The 10974-nt window shown below is 42.3% G+C and overlaps 1 pseudogene; it reads left to right on the plus strand.

Annotated features, from left to right (window-relative positions):
* Positions 1-8862: 8862 nt before the first annotated feature.
* LOC111179138 (ras-related protein Rap-1b pseudogene) lies at positions 8863-9712 on the plus strand (annotated as a pseudogene).
* Positions 9713-10974: the final 1262 nt, after the last annotated feature.

Here is a 10974-nt window from a genome sequence, read left to right on the forward strand (position 1 = left end):
AGTTCCCATTGTTTTTGGTGTCTGCCTGCAATGGCTAAGGTTGGCTCAGTGGGTTGTGTACGCTTCCTGGTTGAGGGGAGTACTGCTTGTGTTCTGACGGATGAGGCTGTATCTTGCTTTTCTTGTGGTTAGGTCTGCGTCTGGTGGTGTGTTATAGGATTTCTGTAACCTTATCATGATTGTAGGCAGCATCTCTGCTAATGGGTGGGATTGTGTTCCTGTCTTGGTAGTTGTTTGGCATAGGGTGTCCAGCACTGTAGCTTGCTGGTCGTTGAGTGGAGCTGGGTCTTGGCGTTCAGATGGAGATCTCTGGGATATTTACATCGTTTGATAATTACGTGGAGCTGGGAGGTCTCTGGTGGACCAATGTCCTGAACCTGGCTATCCCACCTCAGAGGCACAGGCCTGACACCTGGCCAGAGCACTAAGGCCCTGTCTGCCACATGGCTCAGAATAAAAGGGGGAAAAAATATATATATATAAAAGTTATTAAAATAGAAAATAAAAATAATTATTAAAAATAAAAAAATTTTAAAGTAATTTTAAAAATTTTTAAAAAGGAAAGAAAGAAAGAAGGGAGCAACCAAACCAAAAAGCAAATCCACCAATGATACGAAGTGTAACTATACTAAAAAAAAAAAAAAAGGACAGACGGCACCCTAGGACAAATGGTAAAAGCAAAGCTATACAGACAAAATCACCCAAAGAAGCATATACATACACACTCACAGAAAGAGATAAAGTAATAATATACATATGTTGTTGTTCCCAAAGTCCATTGCCTCAATTTTCGGATGATTCATTGTCTATTCAGGTATTCCACTGATGCAGGGTAAATCAAGTTGATTTTGGAAATTTAATCTGCTGCTTCTGAGACTGCTGGGAGAGATTTCCCTTTCTCTCCTTTGTTCGCAGAGCTCAGTTTTTGATTTGGCCTCGCCTCTGTGTGTAGGTCGCCTAAGTGTCTCTGTTCTTCGATCAGACAGGATGGGGTTAAAGTGGCAGCTGATTAGGGGGTTCTGGCTCACTCAGGCCAGGGGGAGGGATTGTTACGGACTGCAGGGTGAGCCTGTGGCAGCAGAGGCCAGCGTGACATTGCAACAGCCTGAGACACACAGTGTGTTCTCCTGGAGAAATTGTCACTGTCCCACAGTGTTGCGCTGAACAGGCTCCCAGGAGGGGAGGTGCCGATAGTGACCTATGCTTGCACACAGGCTTCTTGGTGGCTGCAGCAGCAAACTTAGCATTTCATACCTGTCACTGGTGTCCGCGCTGATAGCCACGGCTCATGCCTATCTCTGGAGGTCATTTAGGCAGTGCTCTGAATCCCCTTTCCTCACGCATCCCAAAACAATGATCTCTTCCTTCTTAGGCAGGTCAGAGGTTTTCCTGGTCTCCCTCCCGGTTAGCTGTGGCTACTAGTCTACTTCAGGCTGTGTTCATGCAGCCAACCCTAGTCCTCTCCCTGGGATCTGACCTCCGAAGCTTGAGCCTCAATTCCCACCACCCCCCACCCGCCCCGGCAGGTGAGCAGACAAGCCTCTTGGGCCAGTGAGTCCTAGTCGGCACTGATCCTCTGTGAGGCAATCTCTCCGCTTTGTCCTCTGCACCCCTGTTGCTGCTCTCTCCTCTGTGGCTCCAAAGCTTCCCCCTTGCCACCCCCCCCCATCTCCGCCAATGAAGGGGCTTCCTAGTGTGTGGAAACTTTTCCTCCTTCACAGGTCCCTCCCCCTGGTGCAGGTCCCATCCCTATTCTTTTGTCTCTGTTTTTTCTTTTTTCTTTTGGCCTACCCAGGTCCGTGGGGTGTTTCTTGCCTTTTGGGAAGTCTGAGGTGTTCTGCCAGTATTCAGTAGGTGTTCTTTAGGAGTTGTTCCATATATAGATGTATTTCAGATGTATTTGTGGGGAGGAAGTTGATCTCCACGTCTTACGCGCAGCCATCTTGAAGGTCTCCCCTAACAATGATTTTGAAGCAAAAAAAAAAAATGTTCCAACTAGCAACTGCCCATGAACACACTTGAAACAGATGAAAAATGGAAAACCTCAGCAAAGAAATCAGAAGTCTCAGCAGAAGACACCGCAGTGGCCAGGACGGGTCACAGAGCCTTCCCTAACAGGAAGGGGGGAAACCAGTCTTGTCTCTTTTTGAAGACTTCTCTTTCTTCTTGGGGTCTCCATTCCAAGGAATCAGGAAGCTTACATTGAGTCCAATCATCTTGGTGGACACGTGTGACTTTCTTTTCCAAGCTGGTGGGACCTTGTGTAGGCCTTGTTCCCCTGCTTCTTTGTGGTTTCTTTATGTTTGATCTTGGACATCCCTTAAAACTCCATTTAACTTAGTTACTAAGTTCTTAAATTAAACATGGATGGACACGGGGGACCTGGGTTGACAGGAAGTCTTGGAGACAGTTCTAAGAGGACGAAATTCCTAAAGAGAAAGAGAGAATAGGCTTGCATCCCAGAAGCCTACTGGGAAGGAAGTGGATAGGCTCAGGAGAGGTTAGAAGGAAATGCTTTTTGTAAGTGCTGAAAATCTCACTGAGTCTCATTGTTAGTGGCCTTATGTAGAGTTCCATCTTCCACATTTGTCTGGGACTGATGGGCTCTCTCCTTCTAGACAAAAATGTAACAAGGGAATGGAAGATGTCACTACCAAGTGGGTCCTCTAACCACCATGCTCAGGAAAAGAGCATGGAAGGCTTCCTATACCCAGAAGCAAATTTTTGGGTGCCAATCATCTTGAATATTGGCTAAGGAAGATAACCTTCCTCTGACCCAGGGTAGGACTGGCTGGAGGCTGAGGCAGCGGGATAGACTAGGGAAATTTAGGGCTAATTAGAAGGGAGCACAATGAACAACATAGGGCAGAAAGAGCAGACGTGACCAGGAGTGGTAAGCATCTGGTTTGGATTGCAAAGGATCACCTTTTAGACACTTCCTCCTCCAACCTCCAGAGCTTCAATTAAACCATCTGACTCATGATGTGAAAACCCACATAATTCAGCTGCACCATCAACAGCAGCAACAGAGACCACTGGCTCTGCAGGACCACTGCTGATGCAGTTTATATTCTTTTGGTCTCTAATGAAAAAACAAAAACTCTCAACAGGTATTATTTAAATTCCTGTGGAGACTCTCTCATTGTTTAAGGCAATGGTTCTTAAAGTGTGGTCCCTGGACCAGCAGTGTTAGCATCACCCGAGAAATGGTTAGAAATGCAAATTCTCGAGACCCAGCCCCAATCTACTGTATCAGACACTCTGGATCTTAACTCTGAGTCTTATAAGTGCTCAACACCTAGCAATTGAAAACACATCACCCTCAAAGTTCTGTAATCCCTATGCCCCTTAGCTTTAACCAGGTTACCCTTTTAGAATTTTTAGGAATTTGGGGGGGGCATATTTCACCCCTCTCACGTAGCATACAAAGGAATAAATTGAACAACCTCAGTGTTTCTCTCCTCACCTATTTTTAGAGCTCTTAGCACATAAAATGAAAATAAAAGACTTTTTTTTATTAAAGAAAATCCATAGCAAATTGGAAAGCAGCAGATGCCACATTAAGATCAACATCTTGCAAAAGGTATATCCTTATGGGATATACAGATATTTTGTCAAATTCATGGAAAGAGAAGAAAACAGGGTAGAGAGGAGTAGGCTCCAGAGAGTCAGCACCACCAGCTGCTCAGCCTGTGTACATTCCTAGCAGGTGCCCTCATTACTCATTCTTGATAAGGGTGCTTCTCATCCTGAGCACAAGGACTCTCCCAGCACGCCTGCCTCTGACTTCCTTGTGCTCCATCATCTTCTGTTGCCCCAAGTACTGGTCATATTTTCTCTCTTTGCCTCCATTTCCTCCTTCTTTTGTGGGATTGCCAGTACCTTCCTGTCTATGCTGGGCCAAGGTAGAACACATCTTGGCCCTTCCTACCTCTACTGGCCACCTGAAGACATGTCCCCCGCCCATTACCTTAATTGTGGTTCTCATAAGAGAGAGCTATCTTCACTCACCACTTACATACTCTCTTTTAGCTAAAGAAGGACTCAATTCTAATAATGCCTTTCAGGTTGCTAGATTTACCAAATAGAAATACAGGAAGCCCAGTTAAATTGAATTTCAAATAAATAATGAAATATTTTTTGTAGTGTAAGTATGTCCCATGTAATACTTGGGACATACTTATACTAAAAAAGTATTCATTGTTTATCTGAAATTCAAATTTAACTACGTGTCTTAAATTTTACCTGGCAAGCTTACTTCCAGGGATCAGGGGTTCCCATTTCATTTGCTTAACTCAGGAGAGTCACTTCCTATCAGAAAGGAACAAAAATAAGGACGGGCTTACCTGCACACTAGTCACATATTGATTAAATATTGAAATGACAATATTTTTCATATATAGGATTAAAATGTATTATGCAAATTAATTTCACCTGTTTCTTTTTACTTTTTAAATGTGGCTGTAGGAAAATCTAAAATTTTATATGGAGCTCACATTTGCAGTTCACATTACATTTCCAATGAACAGCTCTGGCTTAGAGTCAAAGCCATGTCAGGGAGACCAAATAATTACCATCAGGCCAGAAGCCAGGTGCCAGCCTGCCCAGAAGGAGTTAGATTCTCCTCATTAGAAGCATGTGTGGCTGAAATGGTTGGGGATGTACAGAATCCTTGAGTGTAGTTTTATGTGCACAAAGTTGTAGTTTTCATTGTTTTTCTTTTCTATTCTGACCAAACCTTGGTGGTTTTTGAGTGATTCCAGAACAAATAGGATTAGGACTGATGTTTCCTATTAAGTATATTTGCAGTTGAATTATGACATTAGATTGAGACACAGTGGGAGGAGGCAGGATGGGGCTGATTAAAGATGGTTAGTTGGGAAATGTTCTTGTTCCTGGAAGCTGTGCTGAGTTGTTCTTGTTTACTCCTTCTTTTTCTTCTTTTGGTTTTATGGTTGCAAATTGGTGGTGGCAGGACAGCTCTGATTATATTTGCTAGAGGCAAATGAAAATTTCATCAGCCAATCTCTGTGAGTCTCTTCACTTCTGAAAACTATTTACAGAACTGGGTTCCTGGAAGTGGCACTTTTTTTAAAATAACACAATATTTTAGGGTCCCAAAGTTTAGATCTAGGAACTAAATTCTCTTTGATCTCCCACTTTCTTCCTCCCCCAACTGCCTAAGCTCCTTCTGAAGTTCTTGGGAAGTAAAGAAACAGTAGTGAGAGCAAAGCAAATAAAAATTCAAGACCTTATGGAGAGCAAGGGTTTGGTCTATGGTCAAACAACTTGACCTTTACCAAGTTCCATTTGAAATCTATATGTCAACCATGTCAAACTGAAGAATCAGCTCTCAGCTGCAGGATCCACCACCTGTCAATTTCCACTTTTTCTCCTTAGTCTCACTACCCGCTGCCCAGTTTTCCACATTGCCCTCCACAGACCTTGTTACCTGGTTCTATGATATGCTATCCAAGGTCTCAGGCCGGTGGGAAGGAGTTGCTGTCACATTTAGCAGCTGGTAATCTAGTGAATCTAGTGGTTATTTCATCTAATCCTGCAGACCTCCCCGAAACATAGGTCTTCTTGTTGGCATTGCTGTCATTATTTTGAAGACTTTGTAGTACATGTGTGACATGTATTACTGTGACAGGAACTGATGGCACTGGTGTAGGGGCTATGTGCCAGATTCCATTTTGAGAAGAACATCTCACTTTCCTTGAAGTCTTGATATCTCAGACCCAAAGGAGACTGAGACTGTGTAGAAGGGATGGTGGGTGCTGACAAGGAAATTTGAAAGTGTGAGAAAGTATTGCTACTAGCTGCTCTCTTTCCCTCATGGGGAATCCTAGTTTGTCTAGAGGAGTCTGAGGCAATGGCATCTGGCGTGGAGTTCTGTCAAATGAAGCTGGTGATTTGCCAGAAACTCACCATCTACTGGTCATTGGTCCTTGTCCTGGATGAAATGGAAACTGGAGATGTAATAACTTTCTAAATATAGATGCCAGGATAAATAAAAACAAAACAAAAAATTCGGAAGTCTCAGGCTCAGCCCATCATCCCATATTGCCAAGTGTCTACTATTAGACTCTTCCTTTGCCTTATTTACTGCCTACTCATAATCATGTTACTCATGATAATGTTTCTGTGCTATCTTGGGTTTCATCCATAAGGCAGTGCATTTTAACATGTAAAATCAGAGCCAGTAAGGGGAGGGACAAGGTCTGGATCTTAGCTTCATATGTTGTGATGGTGGTTGGAGATAGCAAGACAGGAAAGGAACAGGACCCAATGGCACTGCAAACTCCAGTCCTGGTTGAAACATGAAGTGGTGGAATGCCCCAGCAGCTACAACAGTGACTACAAATATAGATAGGTGGTTCCGGTTATGTACTGTAGTAAATTGAACCATCCCAAAGTTAATGGTGTAAAACCAAAGTTGTTATGCTCAGGAATTCTGTGTGTCAGGAATTTGGAAGGAGCATGACGGAGATGGCTTGTCTCTGTCTACATTGTCTGGGGCCTCAGCTGGGAGGATTTGAAGGCTGAGGATGACTTGACAGCTAGAGCTAGAATGACTTAAAGACTTGATCCCTCACATCTTGTAGTTAGACTTTAGCTGGGACTGTTGGCCTGAATACCTACACGTGGCAGCTTGGGCTTCCTCACAGCACGGTGGCTGGGATCCAAAAGCAAGAATACCAAGAGAAGCAGGTGGAAGCTGCATATCCCTTTCTGACCTAACCTTGGGAGTAACACATCATTACTTCTGCCATACTCTCCTGGATACCTCTACTCTCCTGTAGAAATTCCAAGTCCCTGGTCAGAATCATGTAGCGGGGACACAGACACCACTTTTCCATGGGAGGAGTGATAAAGAAATTTGGGGTCATGTTTTAAAACACAATATCCTCTGACCACAGTTGTTTACATTCCTTCCATGTGCAAAATATATTTACTCCTCCCAAGTCCCTACAGAAGTCTCACCCCATTATGAAATCAGGTTCAGCCTCAAGGTCTAAGTGCAAATGAGGTTCCCTGGGTCTGGTTCCTCAAATCCGGCTCCTTGAGTACTAATCTCAATCTGAAGACCTGTGAACTGAAGAGATTATCTGTCCCACTGTAGTGGGATAGGCATGGGGTAACTGCAATTGACACTCCCATTCCAAAAGAGGGAAAACAGGTTGCACACAGCAGCCACTGAAATTCTCAAATTCTGCAATCCAACAAGGCACATTTGACTAGTTTCTTATCAGAGCTCAATACTACTATCTGGGAATATTAATTCCGTGGCCCTTGACTCTGCTCTCTGGGCTCTTAGTTTTACCCTCAGAGTTACGTTTCCTTGTCCTCAAGAAATAGACTCACAGGTAACACAAGGAGTTTGGAGAAGGGAGGCAGCTGACACCTGGGCTACTTGTCCATAGGGAGCAGAACTTTGGCCCCTGGGTTTGGTTTTGGAGCAGGGATCTGGCCATTCCTGGGCATAGAGACTGGAGATACAGTGAGACATTCAGCCCTGGTCCTTCTTCAGGGGACTAGATAGAAATTAGTGTCCAACATCCCTCACACAAAGTGAGGTAGAGTGGAGGATCCAGGTCGATGGCAGAATATTATTATAAGACAAAGAGTGAAGCTATTTCAATCCATATGAAGTAGGTTAAATCAGCAAAAACTTTATGCTTGCTTTTTTCCCCAAACTTATTTTGCTTCCTAAAAGTTAATCAGGGCCCTTTGAGGGCTGTATTCTTCACAGTAATATTAAAATAATGCATTAACTTGCTGTTTCCAAGTCACACAGTAAAGGAGCTTTAACCTGAGGTAGTTTTCCTTCAGAGCTAGTAGGATATTTTAGTTACCTCCTTACAGTTTATATTTCACATACTCCTAAATAGTATTGAGGCAGGATACTTAAAAGAAAACTAAGATTATCAAAATAAAAATAAAAGATCAAAAACTATGTAAACTGTATGCTAAAAATTAGAGTTAATTTATCATTAGTGATTAAATATTAAATTTGCTCTGAGCTTCATTCCAGAAAAAGCTTTAACACAGCTATGTCTGACATATCTTTGAAAATGTACAAACAGCTATTTGCTTCTGGAAATATTTACTTCCAGTTCCTTTAAAGATGAAATTTCTCTTAGTGTATATAGAGCATTGTTTAGTTTATTCTGAATAGAATGTTTGAAGTTAGAGAGGTGTTGAGAGGTCATCAATTTTGGTTCTTTCTGTCTACAGATGAAGGTTGGAAGATCTAAAGAGATTCAGGGCTTTGCTCATAGGTCAGACTGATTGAGCAGAGCTGGGGTTGACTGCTAGCTCCATATTCTTCCCCTTATACCATAGAGGAGAGATTCTTACCTCTGAAGTTTTCAGAGTTACTTCTAAATAAAGTTTAACGAGAAAAAAATTAAAACTATATATTTGCAGTGAGAAGTTATGTTTTGTTATACACTGGTCTTATTTCAGATATAAAGGGACTCTAAAGAAACATGAACCAGCATGGCTGGACAGTGGTGAGTACCAGGGGACTGAGGTAGCGGAATCGAGAGAGAGCAATAAGGGTGAGATTGTGCAGGGAGGCCCCAAGGAAGCCAGAAGTCATTCTTCTGGTCACTGCCTTGCAGGGACGCTCCAGAGAGAATGAGAGATTGAGTCTGGATGCCACTACCCTCCACTGAGGTGAAGGGCTTTACAAAGCAGAATTTGATCAGGTCCAAGAATTTCAGCTTCGGTAAACCAGCTGGATCTGCGGCGGCAGCAGTAGCAGCAGGACCGCGTGGCTCTGGGAGCAGCGACCCGGAGGGAGCAGGAGGCGACGCTGGCTGCAGGGACCCGGTGACAGCACAAGAGGTACTAGGTTTTACAAGTTTGCAACATGCATGAGTATAAGCTAGTCGTTCTTGGCTCGGGAGGAGTTGAAAAATCTGCTCTGACTGTACAATTTGTTCAAGAAATTTTTGTTGAAAAATATGGTCCTATGATAGATTTTTATAGAAAGCAAGCTGAAGTAGATGCACAACAGTGTATGCTTGAAATCTGGGATACTGTGGGAATGCAACAATTTACAGCAATGAGGGATTTGTACATGAAAGACGGACAAAGCCAAAAAAAAAAGGGCTTCCCTGGTGGCGCAGTTGTTGAGAGTCCGCCTGCCGAAGCAGGGGACACGGGTCCGTGCCCTGGTCCGGAAAGATCCCACATTCCGCAGAGCGGGTGGGTCTGTGGGCCATGGCCACTGGGCCTGCGCGTCCGGAGCCGGTGCTCCGCAAGGGGTGAGGCCACAGCAGTGAGAGGCCCTCGTACCGCAAAAAAAAAAAACAAGAAAAACGGACAGAACTTTACATTAGTTTATTCCATCACAGCAGAGTCCACATTTAATGATTTACAATGTCTGAGAGAACAGATTCTTCGAGTTAAACACACTGATGATGTTCCAATGATTATAGATGAAAGAGTTGTAGAAAGAAACAAGGTCAACATCTAGCAAGACAATATGCCATCTTAGAATCCTCTGCAAAATAAAATAAATGCTAATGAGATCTTTTATGACCTAGTGCAGCAAATTTACCGAAAAACTCCAGTGCCTAGGAAGGACCGCAAAAAGTCATCATGTCAGCTGCTTTAATATACTATTGATAAATGCATTGCAGCTCTGAGCCAGGTCTGAAGAACTGTTGCTCACTTCAACGGTGCCAGCATTCCAACTTTGTTAAACCTACCAACATGTTAAATTTTCTGTGGCGGAGCACTTTAAGAGGCAGGTGAAAGCTACTACATCAGTTTGCACATTCTAATCACTTTCCAGTATCACAAGAGAGATTTTTACTTATATAATAGTCCTAGAGTATGCAGCTGGTAAAACCAGAGGCTACAATCCAGTATTACTGCTAAGAGACATTTTTCATCCACCAATGTTGTATATGTATGAAAATGGTGAACACACTTTGTATTGGAGAGTATAATGATATAAATCCTAAAAGCACCACTATTTTACCATGATAAAAGAAAGCCCAAAGAGCTCCTATATAGACCACTCCAGATAACTTTGCTTCTTTGATACTTGTAGTTTATTGTAATCTTTTTTAAGAAATTCAAGGTCATTATCATTGTATTTTACTCACTTACCTTGTATTGTAATCGCTTAAACACAGCTATACAGTTTTTTTAATTAAAAGAACTGTGGAGATAGCGATCTTGTCTTTAAAATATGATAGTCCTTTCAGGAAAATGTCTTAGATTAAAGACGTTGCCTTCAATATCTGTTGGGAAGAAAATGTCCAGACTTTCCAAATCTTTTATTATATGTTTCTTCTTTTGTTTACATAGGGAACAACATTTATAGTTGTGTGTACAGTGGGGGTCTACAACAAGTGTATATATTCAAACAATTTTTTAATTTTTGTAAATAATGTTCAGGCTTCTGCAGCTGGAGATTTTCACTGTGACTCCCCTGCTTGCTCATGCATAAGTGTATTTGCAATACCAAATAAACAGGTTTAGTATTTTTGCCTGTTAGTGATTGTTTCACATGTGTAATGTTTTGGTTGAGATGTTAAATGGTGAGCGAGTACTGTGGATGTGAATGTGGGAAGTAATTTTAATCATGTGTAATTGGTCACAAGGCCTAAGCTGCAGTCACGATTGCTATTTTATTTAACAATACTTGTTGCCTTGTATGCATTAACATTTGGGTGTACAGATTGTGTGTCTAATCCAACAGGTAGCCACAGTATTTAAACTGACCAACCTAATGTTACAACTACTTTGAGGTGGCCAAATGTAAACTAAAAGCCTTAGTGAGAGGCCCGCGTACCACACAAAAAAAAAAGTGGTACAATTTTGTGTAACTTAGCATCAGTAGTTCAATAAATTTGGATTGCCGTGCAAGAGCTTGCGCTTATTAAAAAAAAATAAAAAAGAATTTCAGCTTCTACATGTTGTTTGCTGACATTTCCTCCAGTAACTAGT

This window comes from Delphinapterus leucas, chromosome 4, assembly GCF_059928025.1.
Source record: "Delphinapterus leucas isolate spDelLeu-1000000601 "Yukka" chromosome 4, BTC_Dleu_Yukka2, whole genome shotgun sequence".
Lineage (NCBI taxonomy): Eukaryota > Metazoa > Chordata > Mammalia > Artiodactyla > Monodontidae > Delphinapterus > Delphinapterus leucas.